Source organism: Nomia melanderi, chromosome 7 (assembly GCF_051020985.1).
Source record: "Nomia melanderi isolate GNS246 chromosome 7, iyNomMela1, whole genome shotgun sequence".
In the NCBI taxonomy this organism is placed as follows: domain Eukaryota; kingdom Metazoa; phylum Arthropoda; class Insecta; order Hymenoptera; family Halictidae; genus Nomia; species Nomia melanderi.
Window position 1 is genome coordinate 2929008 of NC_135005.1, and position 26827 is coordinate 2955834.

Below are 26827 nucleotides of genomic sequence, written 5' to 3' on the forward strand. Positions count from 1 at the left end.
ATAGAATAGTAGAACAACTACGAATTTAACTATAAAACTACTATATTTGAACTTAGTAAATAAGATAAAATGGCGCTAATAAATTAGGTAAAATGAAATTCAGTTGTTCTATCGAATTCTGAGAGAGGAATAAATTGTATAATTTATAAACCATTGTAACCCACTGTGGAATATGTATAATTTCACACAACTTGACAGTGATTATTAAATTAAAGAACGTATGCATTTACAAAATATTTGAATGTTCAAAACGAAATGTAATAAATATCTGAATAATAGTATATAGATTATTTATTTTAATTTTATGTCATGGAATAATTAACGTGTGAAATGAATGTAAATTCATCTAGCTCTAAGCGGGACGGCACTTTACTTGTTATTAACACCGCAAAATTGATCTTAATACAATGAACACGTAATCCGTTAAGCACAGAATTATATCCAGAAGAGATTAGGTGGTTCTATTATGTTTTACTGAATTATTAATAACAAATAATCTTCCATCAACCATAGATTATTTCTTTCTTAAAGTAATACATTTCCTAAATTAGAGCAATAAATGTATGTGTTAATAAATATATGAAATTATTGATTCAATGTTTTATACTTACCAAGTAGAAAATACGAACGCTTTTTTATGATTATTAATTGGATGTAACAAGGCCAAAGTATAAAACCCATTAGTATTCATGAGTATATATTGAACTTGGTCCTGAAACCAGTTACCCACATCGAGGTCAGATTTGGGTCAACTCGTTGACTCTGATACCAAAATCACTGTATTAAAGTTATGAATTTTCTCACAAAGATTTTGAAATTATCTCAGAAAAAAAACTTACGTTATTTTCCACTATTTTAGTCATCGATGTATTGATTACATATCGATATTTTGCGCTGTAAATTAATGTTAAAAGTTCAAATTATTTGAAAAATCTTTAAACAAACATATGTACTAATCCACAAGTGTTACAAATGGATATATTTATAATAGAAATCGACTACTCAAACGTGAGTTATTCTATTTCAATAAAATATATATACATATACATATAATTTTCAAAGTAAGGTGAGTTACCAATGAGATATCTACCCAAGTATGAAATGTCAGGATAATAAAAAATCCTGATATTGCCATCCATTGCCAATGAATGCAATTTGTTTTGTTTGCTATTAGTTTTACCTAGTGAGCATATACAAAATTTATAAAGAACCATGTGTCTGCACTCGATTATTTAAAAAAGAAACATACTTAAGTGTCTGCAGAGGAATACTTGAAGTAATATTATCCATGACAAGGTAAACGCATGAACTTCATTTTTACGCGATTGTTTTAAGATGTGGTCCAGTTTGTGTAACTATTGTGCAAATTATTAAACTTTTATTTCTGAAAACTTTTCTGGAAAGTACTGTTTAAACTGTTATGATATATTAAATTTGACTGTTATTAGTCAAAAGAGCGTACAATTTCGTATAAAAGCATGATATTTAAGTTTATATAAACACACTGTAAATTGGTAAAATATTTGCATAAAGAAACTATATTCCATGTTATTTCAACTCATCCTATCTACTATCCGATATATACAACGTTTCCATATTAAATATTGGGTTGATGCAAAAGTTTCGACGTTTTCTTTATACCAAGTAAAAAGAAGACTTCTTCAAATATTTGTATTGACTTCATCTATGCTATACTTTCCATTGATTGCTGTTGCCGTCCTCCACCTTTCTATAAGCTTATTTACTCCATTATTTTAAAAATGTTGCGATTTCGAAGAGAAAAATAAATCCAGTAATATTTTCACTTGTTTCAAAAAACGTCTAAGTTTTCACATCAATTCAATATACCGATTTGAAATACTTCTCTGGACCAGTGTAGTTTAAACATTAAAGGCTCTACCACCTTCCAATCTCTGCTAATTCAAACTGTTATCGTATTTGCTGTGTAAATACAAATTATCGCCCGGGCAAAGACCAAGGAACTCGAGGAACTACGGAATATCCGATTGTTAATCAAAACGGAGAAACGGTGGGAGATACATTGTTGGTATCCACGAGGCCCATAAAGCCGGAAATGGCGTGGCCACAAAGCAAATTGAACGCCGCGGTTAAACACGGACCCCGCAGCAACTGACGCGCGCAACATGAGTCGACCGTGGGCATACCGACGATCGATCCAGGAAAGCGATTGTTAATTTCGTTGTTTAGAGAAATTGAAATATTCAAGGAGAAAGCAAACCTCTATCTGCAAACATGGCGAGGAAAGGAGTGGTTGATTCTGAATAATAACCGTCCAACGGTAAAGTGCATAATGTTCAAAATCAAAGAAGAAACCCATTGAGCATAAATTTAAATAAAGAAATAATTGAAACTTGCAAAAACAATATAGAAGATGCAAAGAAATTAGTAATCAATTTTTTTCTGGTAGTTGATGAACATAAAGTTTATATTAAAAGAAATTTTATATTAAAATTGTATAATATAATGTTATAAACTTGAAGAAGTTTTAATTTAAAGGAACAAATATGATGAAAAAGATTCATGTATAAGGTAAAACTTTTTCTAATGTTTTAACAACCCCAATTTTCGATTTCTTCGTTTATAGGATTCCAATAATGCTTCAACACTTTATCATGCTAATTAATAATGTATTGATCGGAATATCAGCATACAAATAAACGCTACCTACTTTCATATTTAGTAACAATAATAGCTATTAGTAATAAAACTAATCTTTAGTCGTTTATAATTATTATTTGTAATCAAAAGCATTTTAGTTGAAAAAATAATTATTACACTATGACTCTTCAGTTTATAAAGCAGTTATGGCCCTTGTTCAGAAGTCACGTTATCTAGGTCAACAACAAATCGCGGACCGAAACGCGTGGCCTTAACAGGAATTTTTAAATGGCGTCGATAAATTTTAGCTGTCCGATCAGGAACAGGTATTGTTCGAATGATTCCTATCCGGAACAGAAATTCATTTCCAAAAGAATGAGTGTTCCTGACGTGGTTCCATGGGTTTCGGTCTCGACCTGTCTGTTTCAGGCAATCCCAGTGTAATCCCGCGCGTGACGTAAAAATAGTCGACCCGCCCGCGCCACGCGTCTAAGAATAATGCGACTATACCCTAATTTTCACCATCGTCTTTTCGAATAAACCGGACCCGATATCTGATCGATGAAGTCCATTTATACTGAAACGACTCGATTCACCGGGATTTTTCAGACATTTCTCGCGGACGTGACTGTAATGTCGTCGCCCATTGATAGGTTGAGTATGAATCGTTGATTGGATAAGATTGGAAGGATTCAAATGTCGATATCGGTTTTTACGCGAGTATTGTAACGAGTCCATTGTTTCTGCTTCGGCTATTCAATTCTGTATGCCGCGGAGCTAGGGTCATTCTCAGGATGGAAGATGACAGTGTCCATCTTTGTAATGGATTGCTGGTGGTAGGAAAAACGAACGTACGTATACTCTAGTTATCAAGAAGAAATTCTGGTTAGGAGCGTCCAAATAGGTCATTCTTAAACGTCAGAGGCAACAAATCTGTAATAGGTAATTTAATGGAAGTGTTTTCATTTCTACTAAGAATGTTTTAATTTGTGGATATATTTTCTTGGTTAACTTTGTGTTCAAAATCGTATTGAAGAGTCGTCTCAGACATCTAGCCAAATAAAAATCAGTTATTTGTAACATGTCAGTTGGAATTCTCCCTTAGAACGTATATGCTAGATGATTTTTTTTTAATACAAGCAGTTCAATATTCTGTATTTCGTGGATGTCTTTGTTTAACACATTTAATTGTGGTTCAGGTGAGATTAATTCTGTTCGATACATACAGGGAAGTATTTGATACTTTCCATCTTTTTTCAAACAAAGGTAATAAGAAATAATGAATAACACTCGCTGATGAATATTTTATTCACAATTAATTAGACTTGTATTTCTCTTGCTTTAACGCTCTTTATATTACTGCTTAATGTCTTAATATAAAGTTTTTTATACAACTGAATTGTATTTCTTTGTAAATATTTTCCGTTATCGATTTTAAACGAAACCTACAATTTCGTTTTTTGACCACATTACCCACAACGATAACAGTCGTGACGAGTGCACTTCAGTTTTTCGCCATTGTGTGCGCTGTTTACCACCCTCTTCGTCTTCTTACCGGAAGAGGTAAAAAGGCTCACGCCCGCGTAATCGACCAGTTCTTAATCGACTAAAACGGCTCACTCGATTAGCCTCTTAACCGGATAATACAAGGTGGTGTCGTCGCCTCGCCGTGCCATGCCGCCAAGGTTCATTGATTGTTTAAAATCCGGTTAATCATCCAGCAGGTCGAGGGTAAGGGTAGTTGTTACCCCTAGCGGCAGAGTTCTTGCAAGCTACCGCCACCTAGCGTGAAAGCTTTGAACATTTTTAACACGGAATTTAATCCATATCTGGCTGAATTACAATAGTGCAGATTGGCGGGTTAGACGAAAAAAGGTCTAAAACTATTTTTCTCAGATTAGAAAAAAAATTCTGAAATCATTTTTCCTATTCATCATAATACTATGAATGTAATCAAAATTTAATTGATAGCACTATAGTTGTTTTATAGAATGATTATTGTGTAGTAGGATCATATTTAAAACATTCATGACTTACTGATATATTTATATATGTCATTTAATATCGTTGTTATTACTGTTGAGTATTTTAATAACCGAATATTACTTAAAAAATGAAAATGTTAATTTTTAACTACTTTTCTATTAATTATACACTCTACGCTACTGTGCAGTAGTTTCGCCAGAATGACGAAAATTCATTTTAAATTGAATAGATAAATAATTTTTGTTTTCCAATTCTAAATAAATTAAAATAGGATATTTACTAAACAGAGGCATTTTTATGGAAGGAAATACGTGAAATGTATGTGATCACTTGAAAATGATGTTGTTTAATATAAAACAGAGCATTTTTATAAATTATGTCAAATAATGCAAGCTTTTAGTTGATGCAGCTGCAAAAAATACATGTTGGATATGTATTGACGTATACACTTGATTTTGGAAAATTATAGTATCAGGATTTTAAATCTTGAAAGTCTGACTGATAACTACATATTAATAGATTTATAATGTTTTATTGTTGTATTTTATACACTATCATTTGCTTCTATTGTTTTATCATAAGTTTCATTCGATTTCCTCTCAGATCCTGAGAGAGGCATATAAAAAAAACATATCTTTTATTAAGCATTGATCGAAGTTAAGAAAATGGATTGAGTTTTTCTCTTCAAATGTAAAATGATCTTTTTTTATTAATCTTTTGTTTGAAATTCTAAGCTGTACTGATGGCTGAGGATATTCACAATAATCTGTTCTTTTTTATCTTATACTTAATTAAATTTTCTTCTATTTTTCTTTTATGGTATGCAGGTTACATTCACGTACGAAAAATTGAGAATTATTTACCTGCCGCATTTCATAAACTTGAATTTTCGATTCTATTTAAAAAAACTCAACAGTAATATTACTTATAAAACCGATGAATTATCAATCAGTCTTTAAAAATAAACAAGCAAGAGTTTAACTGACTAATATTTGTTCAAATAATATCAATGATTGCTTTTCTAAAGGCAGATGATGTTTTTTCCTAACAATTTAAGAAACATGTCCCCTCCGATAAATCTTTTCAAAAGACTTTCCACTCGGAAAAGACTTGATCTCGTTGCAACATTCTAAGGTTGCCATGTACAAAGAAAAATGGAGGCAACCTCGTATTTTTGACTTTATCGGTGGCAAGCTCGCGAGAAACATGGAGAGAACTGAACGGTTTACCTGATAGCGAGCATTCCCGTTTAGAGTTCTCGTTACTTAAAGCCTCATCGTCACTTCTTATAAACATTTCTCGCGAATATTCTCTACCAAAACCAGAGATTCGACTTTGTCAGTGGAATAAAAATAGTGAGAAAAGTCGCGTATTCATACAACCCTTATCAGCGTTTCGTTTCTCCTTTCTGAAATGTTTCTACTGATAATGTCGAATGTGTTTTCCAGAAAAAATTATATTCTTTGTTTTTAATTTATTTCTTCTTGAAATAGGGCACTCAATATGAAACTCCTCCGCCATCTCTGAATGGAATATTGAACTAGAAGCTTATCTTACAACAATTGTAACTTGATTTTTTGTTTAAATTATTACATTTTGAGGAAAACCTAACAGCTTTATTGTCCTATCAATTTAACTTGAATGCTTTTTCAAATATGTCAACGTAACACACGCTTGTCTAGAAGAATAAAACTTCATAATGCGTCATTAATTCAGATTCCTGTTATCTATGATCTCGTTGACTTCTCATCACACTTTACAATTCCCTTTCATTTCCTTTTTATTAAATGTTCATGAATAATTATTGCACATTTTGTACAATCGAAACATCTAAATATAAAATATTCAAATTCTAAATGATTACAATGATATTACTGAATTCAAACGGGACACACAGTATTTTCAAATTTTCCGAGACGTAACTATTGACCCTCTCATTAATACGCAGAATCGAAGGACTAACAGAAACAAACATTTCCTTAGGTTGAAGCCGTTTAGAACTTCCACGAAGAAATTAAGTATCGACTAGATGTGTGATATTTTTATACTGAACGGGGAATTTTCCTATCCAAGCCGGGAAATCGTCGTGGCGGTGTTTTGACGATGATTCAAAGTTTTTAATTTTTTTAACGAGGCCTTCTATTTCAACTATTTCCTGCATTATATTGGGGCGGTTAAAGTTATTTAATATTGCGGATGTTATTTCTGTATTAACGTTGTAGCTATAAATGCGTCTATAATATGTGTTACGTATGGTAGCAGCAAATAATTTCCCCAGGATTTGACAAACACCATTCGAACGGACATACGATGTACTATTAATGTAACGCTTTTGGTTAAAATCAGACGATACTTTTTTGGGGAATTGCAATTTCTTTGAGTTTTTTCCACCTTAACAAACACGAGAAACATGAACAAATTATATGCGAAATAAATAAATTACATAAACTTATACTTCGCAAAAAATAAATCAAAATAAGTATTTTGACCCACACCCTCCTCCCGAAACCTAAAAGTCCAGGAAAAAAGTTTTTGCACGGAATCAATATTAAACGCAAAGGACTAATGTGCAAAGTTTCAGAAAAATCATACTCAAGTAATTTTGGTCGATTTTGAATAAATGCTTTTGTATAGTTATTTCCAGCCTGACATACGAGTGCGAAGGGTTACGACAGAAGGGTTAAAGTAGAATGTCTGTATAGTGAAGTTTACACGTGGCGTGCCAAATAAATTCTCTGGCACGCAAAACAGGCCCGCGAGGAATTATGATTTCTCATAGGAACCGCGAAAGGACGAGTGGCAACGAGTGCCAAGGTGGTGTTTAAGCGTGAGATACATACCGCGAAATTTCCCGCAAACTTCTTATCGATGTCGGTTGCCCTGGTCGAGATAGAAACTCAAGATACATTCCAGAAGTTAAGAGGAAACGGAGGGGAACGTGACCAAGCCGCACCAAGCATCTTCTGCCGCGTCTTCTATTACAATCCCTGTCCCCTTTCCGGCTGTTGATCCAAGCTGGTGACACCGTGCTGATTTATACGTCTCCTGCGATCCTTTCGTCACGGTTCGGATTAATTCTGATTTAAGCTTCACCGTGTTACGGGTCACTTCCTTACCCCGTGTCATGGACAAACTAGCAATTAAGTTACAAAACAACTGGTCTGCACCATTATATTTTTCCATCCCCATTTCTGTTCCGTTTTGTCTTATCTATCGAATGTTACGGTGCCATTTTATTATGTACTTTCATTACGTAGGACATTTTTGGGAATATTTTAACACTAGGTTCACGAAACGCGTCAGTTGATGCATATTCAATTTTATAAACGTTAGTTAGTGACTGTTGATTTTGTTGAACGTCGATTTTGATTGATACAATTACGCGAATATGTATTTCAGCAGTCTGTTTTTAAATTCTGAATTTCTAAAATCTAAATTAACAAGTATACATTTTTCTAGGAATAATATAATAAGCAGTACAATAAACGTCCATAAACCTAGTGTTAACGACAAAACCACCAAGCATTTAACATATTCACGTCGGCACTTGTTTCTATTAGGTCGTGTAATATAAAATATCGGGTTATTCAGAAAAGGGAAACCTTAGCTGATGTTCTAGAAGACAGTTTATTCAATAAAAATATGCTTTATTCGATTCGATATACTTATGCCAACGTATTTTTAATGAATATATTCCTGTTTTGAAAAATTCTGAATGTTTACAATTAATAAATTCTAAAGGTTAGGAAGGTATTCTAAAGGTAAATCGTCATAAATATAAATACTGTTTCGAGTTTACCAGGCGGCACGTTTTGTGGAGGAACATCACCGAAACGGAATTTTACAAATCAACGCTGCACTTTCTCATTCACAGTATTGTTCCCAAATGCTTTGTTTATATGTTGAATGGTTTTTGTAGCATTATTTATAAGTTTGAATTCGTATAAGAAAATTATATGAATGTTAACGGTATCTATGTTTTCAAAAAACGATGCAAGAAATAGTTATTATGTATAATTCGGAATAACTTTCCTGCAAAGAGTTACTTTGACAATAATCGACGATGAAACTGTTTTAGAGGTAATATGAAAAACAAAGGACTAACAACAATAGGAGTAAAAACATTTATCAATAAAAAAAATTCTGCAGTTTCATATTACATGACTTAATATATTTTTAATCATTTGTTTTTCTTTCTTCATATATTCATTACAGTATTTAAGTGAAGCTATTTACTTTTTAAATCATTTCGGATATTTAATACATTTAAGGTATCAATAATTGCGAAATAAGAAAACCCAGTAATTTTGACGGATGCAGTAGTTCTAGTGTTAACCAGTTAACTGCATTTGACGAGTACACACTTCATTGTTTGATATTATTACACGCATAATGAGATATTTGTTAAACTAAATTCTATAGTTAACAGATTAATCTGTAGATGAAAAATATCTGTTTTAGAATTTCGTATGTATAAAACGTAGAAAAAGTTTGTGGACATAATTGACAAAATGTGGTAGGAGTAACTTTAGAAAGTGAAATTTGAACATATCATGCTTTGTTACATATTCTACTTGTATAAACGAAACTAAACTCATACGATGCAGCATAGTCAATTCTGAGTTCCTAGGACATGGGTACTGATGATTTTGCACTCGTGAGGTTTAATACCAGCGACGTACAATTTAATTAAAGTCAGTTTCAAAATTGTGTCCGAGTACGTACATTATTAACCAGCGTCCAACTGTTGTAACATACATAAATGGATCATGGAATATGAAAAACATTAACGAAAGTAGCGTGTTTATTACACATTTAATGTAATAATAATATTAATCAATAATATGAATTTATTTTATTCATTTTTGTTTTTATAAGACGAGCTAAACTTCAGACTATATCTGAATATTCGCAGTTCATCAGCTACTATAATTTTATTAATAACGTACGTTTCTGAGAGCGTTCAGAATTTGTGTAAATGACAATTAATTTAGTCTTAATTAACCACGTTGTCTGTTACACACGCTGAGCGAAGAAAAAATGAAACATATAATACCTTCATTTTTTGTAATGGCGCACGCGACAATACGTTAATGGCCTTCCCACGTTTTTCACAGCTCTGATTACTAATTAGAAGACTGCAGACCTTTATGCAGATTCAGAATTTTAAACACATAATTAGAACAGTAGAATTACGATGGAAAGTAATTTTCTCTAACAAATAGTATGGAAATCACAACACTTTTGATATTTTATATATTTTTCAAATTGTATGCAATCTATACGCGTTTGCAGTTTACAATTCCCATAAACACATAAAAATCTGTAGTCTACTGATTAGACTAAAATTTGTAATAGAATTCTATATGGTTCTCCATTCTTTAACCATTTATATGCATCTTAAAAATTAATTTATTCAAAAATGCAATTCTGTGCACCATTACCTTGAGTACTTCCTGTCAATGTATGCGCATTCCTAAGTTATAAAACAAATAGAAAATATTGATTATTGAGGTCTACGTTACGTAACTGTAAGCAAAATTCAGTTCAATGAAACATCATTCAAACTTCGAGCAAACCTCGTCACGTTTTACTGATCATCTGATAATTTTTAAACCTTAAAATAAAATTACATGAAGAATAGAAACATTATAATTCATATTGATAAACTATAATCAAATCTAAATTAGATCAGTTGTTTGATTTTTTCACGAAGACTTCCATATTCGTGTGCTCGATAAAACTTTTTACTTTCGTCAACACGCGATGGAAATGCAATTTACACTAACTTCCAGAGACTCCAACGACATACACGTAATACTCGTGTGGTTGGCCTTTACGGCACACAGAATACCATGTGCGGTTAGTTAGCCTGCAATCACGGTCAAACTTGATGTTCAAAATTCCTCCCTGATCAATCTAAGCCCGATCTAATTTCCAGGATGTCACTGCTTTCTGTCGGGGGATATCCTAGATCGTGGACGAAGACGAAGTACGTTAAGCATCTACATGTTAGAGGAACTGTGATGGCCCGATCTAGGAAGTTGGGGGAATTCTGGATTCTTAGTGTCGCCGAAGTTTAAAATCAAAATTAAAGTTTTCTAATTAAGCTCGGTCGGTCCATTTAACCAGGAGCGCATTTCGAACTTGGCCTGTATTTGTCGGAATTATTCCTGTGATCTCCTGACTCATGATTTTCTGCAAACATATGCTTACCAAAGCCATTTTTGTTGATAATAATTTAGTGAAATTATCTTACTGTCAAACGACATTTATGATGGCAACAAAAGTATAATATTCTCTTACGACTCCCAAAAAATAATTTATAGATATCTATGTTTATTGAGTTTAATGTGATACGCACGTGATGATTTATTGCAATGTTGACGAGGGAATTGGGAATAGTGTATTGTTTCGTGATAACAATTATTTTAAATTTAGCGATTTTTGTGTTTTTGACAAAAGATTGACGTTAAATTAAATGAATTGAAGTTAAATAAAATGTTAAAAATCATACAAAACAATTAAAACTTATACAAAAATATATAACTTAATATTCCTTTATTCGAACCATATAAAAAATATAATAAAAATTTTAGTATCTTTCAATAAATTATACTTCCTCCATATCCAGAGCAGGATTATTTTATATCAACATTTAATAAAAATACACAAATGTTTAAAGGCAGTAAAATATGATAAAAAAATATTCCAAGATTATTGTTAATTTCAAATGTCAACATTATTTGACCAAATGGAACAGTAAAACCATAAAGAAATCAATCATACGTCCATAAAACCGATATGGCTTTCCCATCAAGCCACCATTACAAAGTAACAAGGAAAACACAGAACTAGGTAAATTTACGAACAACATTTCCCGTCGACATTATTATTACCATCGTGTGCTTTATCGAGCAGAATGGTGTCCGAAAATCGATTCACCGTTGTCGAGAAATTTGTAAACCCTTTCTATAGGCGGCCGCTCGGTTCGCAACCTCTTATCAAACTCGATTGCCAGACATTACATGCGGTCGATCGGGGATGCTACTGCGAACGAGGGATATTCTGATTGAGGGAAGCTGTTTCGACAAGCTTTCCCTTGCGGATAAATTTCGTTCTGACCGGTGAATGACTCGCGGCCAATAGCCTTGATCCCTATATCAGTGTTCGGTTCGGGACCTCGCTCGCCTTTAGAAAACTTTGTCCATTCAAGCAGACTATGCTCACATATCGTCGCGTCATTCGGCGATTCCTTACGCGAAATCGACCTTAGTACCCAATGGATCCAGGATTTTAGCAAAAGAAGGTTATAGTATTTTTCTATGTTTTTCGACGTTAAATATAAAAAGAAAATAGAAATTACAAGAATGCATTCACTGAAGTCTCACTTATTGGATTGTCAAAAAAATGTTAACGTTTTTTGTACCTGGTTTACAAAAAAATTGTTTTCTTTGAAACAAATTACTTCTGTTTTCAACCTTGTGTAACATGTAAAAGGCATTTCTTTTTCGTTTTTATTTAATTTTGGTCTTGCCAGTGAATAGTTGAGAATTCTTCTTTCCATTTCTTATAAGAAAACGACGAAACATTTGCATCAATATATTTTAATTTGTATGGTACTACATCAATTTGTTTAATAGTTCATTTGGAAGGCATTTGCATCTTTTTGGTAATAATAAAAGAAGGAAAGCGCAATGATTTATAATTCTTTGCTGGTTCTAGTCTTATAACAATACGACACAATATATTTTTAATTAATTTTTGTAATTACAGTTTACACAGTTTTTTTATGAAACCATCAAGAATTTCTGATTTTTAACATCACATTATTATGTATGTTTAGAAGGGTTAGGACAATCACTTCATCTGTTTAAAAAAATTCAGGTAATATATTCGAATTTGATCAAAGCAGAAATACAACATAGCAAATATTCGTTCAATCTAAACGCATCTTAGGATATTTACACAGGAATATTCTTTTTATTCTGCATAACTGAAATTATATCTTGTCGTTTTCAAAATTGCTGAAAATTGAACTTTATTGATTTATTTAAATTCGGCACCGTGATTTATTTTTTTTACATATACAAGAGACTGTGTTTTGAGTAATTCAATGGTAACAATTTTATGTTGATAAACAAATAAGAGTAATACTTGTACAAAAAGCTGTGCCCTAAATAATCCAATGATAACAGTTTTATGTTGATAAACAAATAAGAATAATACATATACTTGACTTAAGGATCGTGAATAGCATTTTCCGTTTTCCAAAGTGTGTCTTTGCTGACTAAATAAAGAAAGGCGAAAACTGAACAATAAGCGGGATAAGAAGAGATCTTATAAGAAAAGAACTTCGACTGAGAAGGAAAAAAAGACAATAGAAAGAAAAACACGCAAAGGGACCGTGAACAGATAGAAAAGTAGATCTATAAAAAGATACAACAGAAAAGGGGAGGAAGGAAAGGGTAAGGGAAGCGGAGCGTGAAATATAAGGATGGAAAATCCACACAGGCAGATAAAGCGTTGCATTTCTTTGGGGTGGCGAATGATCTTTAAATCCTGGTCGACGGGGGTGGATACAGGGTCAAGTCCGCTGTATTTTTGTTACGGCATTGAACGTTGGTTGAGGGAATTTTGCGAGAAAGACGAAGACGACTGAAATGTTTCAAGAAATCTCCATTTTCTCCAATTTATATCTTATTAAACATTCATTTTAAAACTAAAATCTAGAAAAGCTATCTATTAGGTCATCCCATAAATAATGCAGTGTTTTACATTTCTTTATTTTTAAAAATAAAAATAAACAAAGCTGTTTTTAATCTAAAACATATTCTCCTTCATTATCTATATATTGTCTATTAGTATATTATTTTTTAAAATACAAGAAATATAAGAAACCGCATTATTTATGGAATAACGCAATATTTAAAGAAGGAAATTACTGAATAAATTATATAATATAAAAGGAAAATATGTTGTACAATATTGTTATCGGAAAAATTAAGAAATAATGATGTATAAAAAAGTGTATATTATGTTGCATTAGTTATAATATATTGAATTGGTATAAATCTCTATGTTATTGGTATCCAAGGTACATAACTAACTATTATTTTAATCAAATTTGTTAAGCAATTTTCCAGGTACAAATACTAATTAATTAAATGAAAATCCATTATTCCGACAATTTCGTTGATTAGTAAATTATTAATTATTTATATAAATGAATTATTTCGATAGCCATTAATTATTGTAACTTGGCGATTAAAGTGATTAATCTTATATACGTATCTATATCCCTGTTTTGTTTTAAGATGTAATTAATTATAAATGTACTGTTGGATATTTTTCACAAAAAGTGCGGTTTATTATATTATTTTTTCTGTATCGCACTCAATTAATCTTCCAAGCCAAGTATTTTATTTACTGGGCTCTTATTTGTGTTTAAACATCAGCATTCATCTCCATACATTCTTAATTCATTTTGTTCTCGCTTAATCAATGTCTACTATATTAAAAAATTAATCTTTTAAAAGCGTAGTACTATTAAGAAAATATGAACGTGTACCGAACAATTTAAAGTCTGAATTATAACAACTCGTAACATTAATCTTCAATAATAAGTGGGATAAGTGACTTTTGTATGTCAATTTTTTCGAAGAATATTGTTATATCCCCATAAATATGAAAATAAAAAAATTTATGTTGCATGTTATTTTAACAAAAAATTGTCATACAAACGATAAAACGATTTCAGAAAATTTGTTTCATTAATGAATCAATGATTGAAAGCATTTACAATTTACGGACATTATACTGGTTAGATATATTAAAAATACGAATACATTATATTTTGCCATTTATAAGCCTGAACCTGAAGCGTAGAGATCGATGTAAGTAAAAATCCTCCTACCATAGAAAACTCGTTTCATGCTGGACTATCACTGCTACCAATCTTCAATCTCGCAGCTTCCAATTCAAGAGGCGGAACACAAACTTTCACTATCCGTATCAGAGTTGGCCACCCGAAAGCCATAATCTCCACTGAATGTATCAGTTTCACAACCACCGAACACAGTTTTTCCATTATCCGATACTAAAAGAAACAGCTAATCCCATAAACATTTCGTTAAACTTCAAGTTTCATCGCCGAAATTAGACTTAACGGGAGAAAGAATATAACGAAAAATGATGTTCAAACGCGAACTATCTACCATGAATTAATCTACACTAACATTGTAAAGAGGGAAAATGTGTCTCCTTGAGGTCACTTTAATAGCCACTGAATAGTATATTTCTCTATATCATTTCTTTATTTCATTTTATTGTCAATGTTTCATGGTTAATTTTCAACTGTCTTGCGAGCTGCAACACGCTTGCCTGTTGATCGGAGACTTTACCACTCAAAACTGCCAATAATGTATCAGTGGTCTTAAATAATAATGGTCTAATTCCTATTTATGAGTTCTCAAGTAAAAAAAGTTTCTACGGCATGTTTTTAAATTAATTAAATAATAATACTGCAATATTATTAATAATATTAATTATTATTTATGATTAATATTGATAATTGTAACGTTATTATGTTTTTTTTTCTTAAGAACTCAGACATAGGAGAGAAACCACTGTCATTCTTAATCACTCATATTTCACTTTGCCCGGCTGTTAGACTAGATACGTATAGCAAGGCCCCGTTTAAGATGGAGGAAGAGAAAAGTTCCAAAAAAATCGAGCGTAATATGAAACAGCTTAAAACGAGATCATTTTAACAATGGGCTTAGGTGAAACAGAGCAGTGAATAAAAAATATACTATTGTTTTGTATTATCCTATAACATGTGTTATATAAATATAACGATTTAAAAACCCGTGAATCAATAGTGAAATCTAATATGAATCAATGAAAAATATAAATTTTGAAAAAAAACTGTGTATACCGAAACACCATTAAGCGATGTCTTACTGTATATGTAGAGGTATTATAGAAGCCTCAACTTTAAATATTTTTTATGCTGAAAAATATTTTAATTAACATTTTGAAGCACGTTCATTTGAGTCCTTTTTTAACCATCTGCATCTTCGCTCTAAATGTGAAGCTTACTTTATAAATCGGAGATGCTCAACTGAAAATCTTTCAAGCTTTTGGTTGAAATTATTTTGTTCCGACTGATATCCGAGTAACTAATAAACAAGTAAAAGTAACTGTGTGAAAAATATTCCGCTCGGGATGATAAGCAATAGTTATTGTGTGCGTATTATTCCGCTTAATGATGCAAATGTATTAACCAGATAACTGCGTTTGACGAGTATGCATGTCATCTTATAACTCTAAATTGTGCTAACTTCTTCAACGATAGACTATGTACATTTTTTAGACAAATATGTAATTCTTCTTCGTTCCGCTTTATTTTTTCGTTAGAATATACTGCAAGTGCATTGGGCCTGCATTTGACCACTATACACATTATTTGATTTTATTGTGCGCATAATAAGAGATCTTTGAAACTAAATTTCACACTTAACGGATTGAAATAATGAATAATTTGATTCTGTAGAAAAATTAACGCGGCCAAAGACGCAAGTAACTGCTAGTTTCTAATAAATCGATCTCATCAGGCGTGATTATATTCGCGGTAGCTATGGCTCCCGTTAAAAAACGGGTGAATCTAATTAATTTATTATTTTAATCTACCGGGAGGCACAGAAAATCCGTCTAACTTGACAATGCTCGCAGACGATTCTATCGAGGCCACGGCCATCTCGAGAGGAAGTTTTAAGTCTGATCACAATGGAAGTGGTCAAGGATGAGTCCGACTTGGTGTACCGAGGTTTATCGGTGCCCTTGTGACTGATCGAACCTGCAATTACATTCGGACTGTTGTCCGGATCAGTTCTCCTGGCGCGTTGGTCCCTTGTGTACAGGTAAGAAAGGAAGAGTTACTTCCGTGTGGATTGATCGGATCGATAGCAATATCATCGATGACATTCAAAGGAGACAATAAGTTTCTGTCGTTTAAAACTTAATTGAAACTCTCGGAAGCCAGTAACTTAAAATATTTTACGGGAAAGGCGGAAGTGTATCGATATTTTAAATATATTAAATTGTCCTAAAGGTTTCTTCTATTTTACTAATAATACTGGGTGCGAAGAACTTTATATATTTTATCATGTTATTTAATTATGCACAATCTATTCTGATCTATTATTCTTTTACATTTTTTCGGAAACTTTATAACGCCTGTTTAAACGTGAGAATTTTTGGAAGGGAAATTCTTTAACACTAGGTTTCAATTTGACGTGTATTAAATTTTATAAACATTATTTAGTAAATGTTTACGTCAACTTTTATTGATGAAATAATACAAACGTGTATTTTAATTGTCTATCTTTTAACTTCTGATTTCCAAAATCTAAATGAACAAATATCAAGTTTTCTAAGACCAATAGGATAAACTGTGCAATAAATGACCGTAAACATAGTGTTAATTGTTTTATTGCCAGTAGGAGAATCGTCGGAAACTTTCTCAAGAACGAAAAGCGTCGTCTTCCCGAGTACCAACCTTTTCTTGTGTACCTGACCCTTCATTTACACAGCACCTTTTGCACGAAGTTTCTTATTTACGCGATAAGTCATAACACTATTTCCGCGCTACTGTTTACACACGATTTCCATTTGCTCGATCTGAATTGAGTGACGCCGAATAAAATTTACTTTTGTTTTTTAATATGTATGTCATCATTGTTACAAGTTTTAGACATAAATATTTATGTCACACAACTTAACAGAAAAATAACTGTTTCATAATATTTTTCCAATATTTTGTTTCCTTTTGTACTGGTACACTTTATTTATGCGACTTGTATAAAAAAGCTCCGCGTAAATTGAGGAACGTGTATACTTATATAATGTATAATATAGTATAATGTAATGTCACATGTGAATTACATATAATTCAAAATGTTGGAAACTGAATGGAAACCAACGGTATTCTTATTTCTAACTTGAATCCTTTATATCGAGTTTCCTTAATGCACCGCTAGATGGCTTGTTGGACATTTTCTTTCTCGTTAGTCCTCATGTTACATTTCTAAGTATATATACATCTGGTGAAAAGATTCAGGCGTACTTGCTTCGGCAGTACATATACTAAAATTGGAACGATACAGAGAAGATTAGCATGGCCCCTGCGCAAGGATGACACGCAAAATCGTGAAGCGTTCCACATTTTTTGCCACTTTGTTAACTAATCGATAAATGAAAAAAATTTCTTTTCATTTTGTGAGGATGCTTATTTACAAATTTAATATTTAGTTCTCAAAAATTTGTTGCTTTCTAAGTAACTTAATAAAAATAATTTATTTATGTTTGTTGTAAGAAGTACTTTCATAGACATAGCAACATTCGTACTTACTTAGATAAATTATTTTAGGGTAACTTCTACAAATATGTTTTTAATATTTTAATAATATATTTAAAAATAATTATTTATATACATATTTTTAGATGTTTCTTAATGAATTTTTTAATGTTTAACACAATTTAGTACCGTTGAAAAAGGGACTAAAAACTCTTTTTGCCACATCTTCCAATCTGGGTCGTTAAAGAAGCAGCAATAAGTTGATGAGAAGAATGTTCTTTTAAATACTGCATCATAGCGTTTTTGTTTATTGTTCTTGTGTATCTGCCGTTTCGAATATTATTATGCTCAATTTTATTTCGAATAATATTCGATATATTTAGATTTTATTTTATATGGCGCTACTATAGCTCAGTACCCATTTTTACATTACTCGTATTAAGCTACAATAACAAGTACATACATTTCTCATACACATCGAGTATTCCAAAGAAGTGGTTGAGCACTGAATTGTTTAAAACTCACGAGAGACACTCGTTTCAAGCCTACCGCTAGGAAAGTTACTTGTGTGGGGAGCGATCAGACCGATATCATCGATGACATTCGAACAATCCAATACTGGAGTACTCTATGGTAGGTATCGAAATTTTAAGTATTCGGTATCAATTTTCGATAGCGGTGCTTCTTCAAGCAATATCGAATCGATACCTATGCTATGCCGGACACGTACTCGTTTGATATTTCATGGAGCTGTCGATATTCGTTCGATGCCTAATGAAATTCAGGATCTATATTATTTAGAGAAATTGTCTATACCCATTTGATGTTTCATTGTCAAAAGTCAATATTCGTTTGTTCACGTAAAGCATTATTTGGAGAAATTGTCAATACTTTTTTGATATTTCATCGTCAAAAGCTAGCTTTCATTTGTTCACGTGATATGGATTATAAATTTGTCAATCTCTGTTCGGCTGCTTTATTTTTTCGTTCGAAATTATGTCAAACTGCCACGTATAGGTTGAATGTTCTTGCTTGCATATACATATTTGTAAATGTCAATTTTACCAAAATTCAGTATCCTATAAATAAAGGATACAGCGAAAACCGTTGTAACAACAAATCAAATAAATCGTAATATATGAAATAGAAACTTATTATTGTTAAATAAAGAAGAACGGTTGATCTTGACCCCGTTAATTATAAAATCGAAACAAATTTTCTTTTCGTCAATTATTTCCACATTTCGTTTATTTGATCAATAAAATATGATTCTTTCGATTAACATTTTGATGCTTGATATCACGGAAATATGACTTTCCTCCACAAATTAGTAAAATTTCTATAATCGTATTAACACCTGGCGTTACATAAACACGATTTTACTGTTCTCTAGTTTACAATAATAATTTATAGCATTTTCAAGACTGCGTCTAGCCAGAAATATTTCTTAATAATAAAACTAAAATAGACAAATATTGTTATATTTCTTACTGTACTATTATCATATCTTGTACAGTTGAAATAACAATAATTTTATTAGCTTCTAAACAACAAATACAATTTTACAATGAAATATCTTCGCTACTATTTAATCCTGCGTTACCATTTGCGAACTGCGATCGATAATATTGATTCGGCATAATTTTGATCATTATTTATGGGTCACCGGGTATGTGAGGCCCCGATGGTCGTTCGTTGCCACCCAATAAAAAAGAGGAAAATCAGGCCGTGACGTTAATGGTGCTTTTCAACGGCTCGCCAACCCCCTACCCCGTGCACAGCGCCGTTAACCCCACTCTGTATCGCTATCGCTCTCCTTTTGTGCCGCGATTTCTGATAATCGATTTCCGACTGTAGCTGCCTGGAGATCAGCCGCATTCTCGAGTCTTTTTTTCCTCAGACGCCTGTGTATCGCAAACTACACGCATAGTAATTATTTCGAAAAGTAATCTTTCCTCGATTTCAATGACCTTGAAATGCATATATTGTGAGAAAAAGAATTTATTGATGTAAATAATATTTTAATAATATAAATTTCATAAATTATTTGTATAACGCTCGGAAACACAACAATTGAAAATGAATTCACATACACGTAATAATTACAAAACATTTATCAAAAAAATATAAATACAAACACAATATAACACCGAGGCAATCTTTTAACTCAAACCTCAAGAAAATGCATAGCATTGACAATATTGTTTTAAGTTTTCTTATTTAACAATTATTGATATCTTAAAAGTGTTAAATATTCTACCTGATTTTAAAAGTAAATAGTTTCATTTGAATACATCAATGAGTAAATGAATAAATCGAAAAAGATCTATTCTTACGATTTTTATAAGGATTATATATTAACTATATTACACAGTCGATAGTTCCAGTGTTAAGTATCCTTTTTTGAACGAGTTAACTGTAGAATTTAATTAAAAAAATTTCTGATTGTGCTCGCAATGAAGTCAAGGTATGAAGTATATACTCGCCAAACGCAGCCCAAATGCACTTATAATATATTTTGATAAAAAATTATAGCAAAACGGAGCAGAATTACATGTGTATCCGAAAAACTAATTCATTGTTGAAAAGATTAGTATCATTTCGAGTTTTAAGATGACGTGTACACTCGTCAAACTTAGTTAACTGGTTAAATAATTACCTGCATTGGTTTCTCCTTATAGGATCGAATGAATGGATCGAAGCGTTATTTCGTTTAGCCCAACGCCGATAGTAAAAACGACACGCGGGTAAACGAACTCGAAATTGCTTGACGATACGTGAAAAATATCGCGGCGAAGGGTTGGCCTCGCGATCGATTCCTACGCGCTGTTGTTTCACTGGTTCATTGGTTCTATTTTTCTAATTTTCTTCCCTTTTCTATATACAGGGTGCCCTCTTTACTTTGAGCAAAACAAACGTCTCTGTTATTTCATATGAAATGTGAGAAAAGTTTCTAATGAAACTGATACGATTTGAAGAAAACATTGCTTGTTTGTAACACTACACAAGATTGTGTGACTGCTGTAAAAGGAGTTTCTCATTATATTAGTTGTAAATCAAGGTTTTATTTAAAATAAAAGGAATTAGGAATTTTTCTGTTAACCTTCTGCCTTATATTTATATTTTCTTTAAGTTACTTTTTGTAAAACATTCATTGTTACTTGACTCGATTGCAAATAACTGAAATATCCGAAGACAAAAATTGTTGTGAATTTATAAACGGAAATATATTATCTAAAATGTAGCTCACAGATTTTTCGAAATTTTAATTACTATAAAAATAGCAAGCATATGGTATGCACAAATCTGTTTTTACCCCAAAAAATTACTTTCAAATGTGTATAAAACATTAAATAATTGAGATATCGAAAAATCCGTAATTTGAACATTTTTAAATGACGTAGGACTACATCGCGAAAGTATTGAGAGAACTGTTTCAACTGTGTAGCAGTTTTGATCAGTGATTATTTAGCAGTAAACGTGTTAATTGTCAAAGTAATCGCTATTATTGTTTATGACACTACTATTTTTCTGAGAGCTTATGAATACCATAGCGATAGAAATTCAGTAACTTTGATGAAATAAATTCATCTCGCGGACAGAAACTCGTTGGAAAGAACTTTTTACTACACTTAATAATTCATGGTAATGTATATCCCATTTTATAATGCGTTTTTCAACCATCGCGTCGGCGCATAAAACACATGAATACCAGAGAGTTGTGATGTTGATTAGGATCAATTAAATGAGTAGAAAAATGCATTTACGCGTGCGCCCTTGTTTTTGATGGATGTGGAACGTAACAATGTTACAGCGGCTGTAACGGCGATCATAAATCTTTTTTACTCTGCCATAATTTTTCGGGTATCGACGTAATTCCCGTTGCGATCGATAACGTGGACGATGAAATGACATCTCGAGTATTTACACGCACAACGGATTTGGCGTTATTTTTTTTTTTATCGGAATATCACGACGTCATTATAAAGCATTAATTAATACCCGTTATTGGCCGTAATCCTCCCAATTTATAATAAATACTAAGTGGGTGAAGTTAATCCGGCGATAAATTAGTTTCTATCCGGCAGACGTACTCTAATTTGGATTAATTATGACATTGCTAGCGCTAACTAAACAACGAATAATATCGGATCTGATTTACTATTATTGATATGTCGTAAACAGATTAAGATTCTGCGTGACGATTGATAATTTCGTCTTTTTCTTGATATAAACTTTTGTGTTATTATTTAATTATTTTAGCATATTCACGTCGGTATGTACCATCGGTGGCACACAGGTAATTTGAAACGTTAATATAAATATTTATTAAATTATTTATTAATATTTACCTACAATTAGCAACTGAAGGTAGAAAACTAAACATGTATCAAAAGAATGCACTCCAACATCGTTCTTGCAAACATTGTTCTGTTATGACTGGAGCTTCATAATTACTGGAAAATAATTATAATTTATAAGATAACTAATATCGAATAAAAATGTTCACTATCTTTGCTATAAAGAAATAAATGGTACACAGTAAATAATAAATAAGTAATGAATAAAACGTCGAAATTTTTTATGGCAGTCAACGTGTTACACAGATAAAAGCAAATTCCGACGTGGATGTGTTATACTTTTTAAACATATCAAATAGTTTTTGAAATATGCATTTACTTTACGCTGCTACTTGTCTTATTATTTATATTTAGCAAATGCTTTAATGTACACAAGTTGCACCAAATTTACAATTTGCATGGAAAGTTTTCAATAAATTAGGAAATGTTACTGATTTATGGATTATGAACAGAGATTGAAAAGGTTCCGACTAGACCAGTTATGAAGAACCGAAATAAGTCATTACTGTTATTTGCTATATCGGTTTCGCTTCTGGTATTATATCAGTACTGAAACGGTTTTATAACTGTTATTTTTGGATTCTTCACAACTGTTTCAGATATCGAAATCGTTATCATAACTATTTTCAATTCCCGATTATGAAAAACGAAGCAGTAAATTCTGACATTTAAATGTTACTATATTTTAGGTATTAAAAATCTAAGAAAATTGTCGAATAATATAATTTGATAATGTCAATATGAAAATAATATTACACTTTTTATCAATAAACTAATTTTTATATTTTTCTATTCTCTTTCTGCCGTTTTAGTTTGATTAGTTTATCCATTGAAGTAGAGAAAAGATATTACAAGACGTTACAAAATTAATTTCTTAAAATTCTTCCCTAGTGTAACATAGAAATTAATATTTAATAAAGATACAATGATACATGACTCAAAAATATTGGAATTCAAACGGAAAAAATATTATTCATACGATTAATAATTATCACATCTAGTAATGGCTTCTTCAATCGATATTTGCCGTGATAAGATTTGTGATGCAAATAAAAATTTGTCAGAATGAAATCGTTTTCTCCCTCTAAAACTGATTATTCTCTTCGTTTTCTTATTGATTCAATTTTTATAGAATATGGTACTTTATAATTGAATCAGACTTTAAATGTATTTAGAAAGGAGAATATTTGTTGAGTTTCCAATAACTGAAATAAAACTTAATTTTCTGAAGAAGAATTCACATATGGCTTGCACTATTATGACTTAGTATACCCCAGTTTCTTTATAAACGTTTGTAACTTTTGATATAACGTAATGATAAACCGACTGTCACTAATAAAAATTGTAATTCAACGACGTGGTAAGAGTTCTTCTAACGAGAAAGCAATGAAGCACGCACAGAATGGAGGAAAGGAGGGGAAACTATCACGAGAAAATTGGATCGATTTATCGTGCTCTCGAGTGTGCAATACACGACAGGTTGTGGGGTTGTCGCGCAGTGTTCTGAACTTTATTCTTATTTCCTCCTGGATATACAAGGCATGAAATGATTCGTTTTAAGTGGAGTACGATGTAATTCAATATGTCCGTATATAGGATGTCTTAATTAGAATATGGAATTTATTTCTATTGCTATTTTATGTAAAGAAAAAGTGATTGATTGTAAGTGGAGTGTGTAGTTATGCATACATTTTGATAATCATTTTTTTAATGTTATTTCGTGACATTAAAAATTGTTTTGTCGCGAACATCATGACGAGATTAGTGATTGAGGATATTGTAATCTTGAAATGACCTTGAACAGTGAAATATCGTTTCTTAATTTGCGATGAAAATTAATTGACAGCAAAACTGGTATGATACGAAATTAGTGAATAGAAACTATATAAGTCAACGGTTCAATGATAACTTCCCCAGAATTTTTACGTTTGTCATGTCGGGATAAAGATTGTATAATTTTGAAGACTTTCAAGAAAGAAAACGCAGCACATAAAATTTCTTTAACTATAATTGAATTAACCCCTTGAACTGCAATATCGTGTCAGAATGGTAGTGAAGATTTCAAATACAATTTAGAAATCATAAATATTACACCTTAAAGCATACGTTAACATAAAATAAGACAGGAATTTTCTCTTATTTTCAATAAATTGTTAATAACAAAATTGCCATATCGATCCCAATTGTGAAACAAATCATAAGGCAAGGAATTAAATTAAATACATATTAAAAAATACTTTTACAATATTGTAAATACTATGGAACATTGTATATTACTGTCAATTCTAAGAAATTCTCTTGCAACATTTATTTCATTCTGTTATGTAAATTCGAGTAAACATCCGCGGTCTATTTATAACTGAAGACGTTCATTGAAGAAGGATTAACAGGGCAGAGAAACAATTACTAAGGGAATACAAGGCTGTACGAGCCAAGCTATTCAATCAAAACAGTGTCCAACATTTCGAAGCAGCACGGTATCTAATTACGTAATCGGACAATCGGGAATGACGGAAGCAACGTTAGAACGGTTAGAATGGGAACCAACACGAAACGAGAATCAGTACGCTCAAAATACCGACGTAAAGCATGAAATCAGACCGGCACGGAAGTTCGCGCATTTACAAGGCGGAGATCAACAGAGGTCACAATGTAATCTGATTATATACCACTGATCATGATTTAAACGTAAACGTTGATTCGATAGCAAATTTTCTCCTATAACTTTTAATTGAAATTAAGCAAATTATGGTGAATCTTAAATAATAATTACAAAAATTATTATTAATCCTGTTTTATAATGTTATATAATAAAGATTATTATAATATTGTATAATAGTTATTATTAATTCGATAATTTGTTAGTAAATCCTACGTGGTGTCACGGTAAAGGGAAACTCGGAGGTGATTTTAATAAAAGAACAATAGAAGAAAACAACGAAAGAACTTGTAATAAAAGAATAACAAACTATAATAATAAGGCGATATAATGCTATGACAGTAAAACCGTCCTCGCAAACTTCACATTCGCACCCAAGGTTTTCCAAGCACTGTAATTCATCTACATTCATTCTATGAGGACATCTGTCGCTCCTAGAAAAATCCTACCATTTTAACTTTTCGCATTCAAAAGGCGACTGAGAGTCGCCACTTCGTTCGATACAGCAAAGTTCTAAAATTCGGTATTCAATACTGAATTTTATATAATATAATAGTACATGATATATTAAAATAAAATGTTTGTATCCGTTAATTTGTGCATAATTTTTCTTTATATTACATATAAACAGTGTTACTGATATTTCATTAGAAAACGATGAGAATTTGTAATAAAACCATGTTTGAGTGCGAAAGGTCAACACATTAGTTGCTGACGTATTTAACGGGATGCATATTTGGTGTCAAAGTCTTTTTAATTATATAAACGATAGCTACGGACTGTTGAGTAATCTACAATAGTAAAATAGTACGCCAAAGGAAGCATGGGATCGATTAGTTCTCATTCATTGACACTGATCACTGGATTTACTTGTCAGCATTGACGAGATCGATCGATTACATTGACAATGAATGTGTGAAACAAAAATTGCTTTTGACTGATCGATTTAACTCTGCATTTCGCCATCGTCACCCATATGACCGATTGGTTATATTTGCAATAAATGTGTTAACACACTCGAAACCGCATGTAATTTCCCGACGTCCTTAGCTGAATACCGCAAAAGTCTCCTATTCGAATGTATATTAATATGAAAGGTAAATAATTAAATTATGTTATCAATACATAGCTATAGATTTTAAAATGACATAAGATCGAGTGACCAGCTTTCTTCTTAAAAATTAAAAATAATGTATAATTACGTTACTAATATTCTTCTGGAAAATGATAAATGACGCAGGACTAAATTACTAGCATTCTTTTAACACTATTTTTACTGAAAGTGTCAAAAGAAACCTTTTGTAATTTTAACTTCTAATTATTTCTTCAGTTTAACCATTTTTCCTCAATTGAATTTTGGACATTTTCTGTAATTCATTTTATAATTGTTATTGGAAAAATTGTAAAGTCAATTCAGTATATACAACTAAATTTGAAAAATAATTTTAAGTTGAAAATTCAAAATGTGTCTTTTGATACCTTCGGCAAAAATAGTGTTAAAAGAATTATAAATGACGTAGAACTACGTTATCAGCATTCATCTAAAAGCATGATAAATGACGTGGAACAGTGTTACCAGCATTCTTTTAAAAGAATTAAAAATGTCATAGGGCTACCTTAACAGTATTCAGCTAAAGAATTTAAAATAACGTAGGACTACATTACCAGCAATCTTATAAAACAATTAAAAATAACGTAAAACTATATTAGTAGTCTTCTAAAAAGTGATAAACAACATGATACTATGTTACCATCATTCTGAAAAAAATTAACAAATGACATAGGACTCCGATAATCTCGGATGTGCTAATATGTAATTGGATACATTTCGCTGAATTCTAG

General features: G+C 31.6%; 1 protein-coding gene and 1 non-coding gene across 10 annotated transcripts in view; both read left to right on the plus strand.

Annotated features, from left to right (window-relative positions):
* Positions 1-26827, plus strand: part of Nmdar2 (glutamate ionotropic receptor NMDA type subunit 2) — a 466012-nt gene that overhangs the window by 251555 nt on the left and 187630 nt on the right. The gene's annotated exons all lie outside the window — the stretch shown is intronic.
* On the plus strand, positions 17731-17837 carry LOC116424424 (U6 spliceosomal RNA). The gene has a single exon (XR_004234453.1). It is a non-coding gene; the product is annotated as a U6 spliceosomal RNA (small nuclear RNA).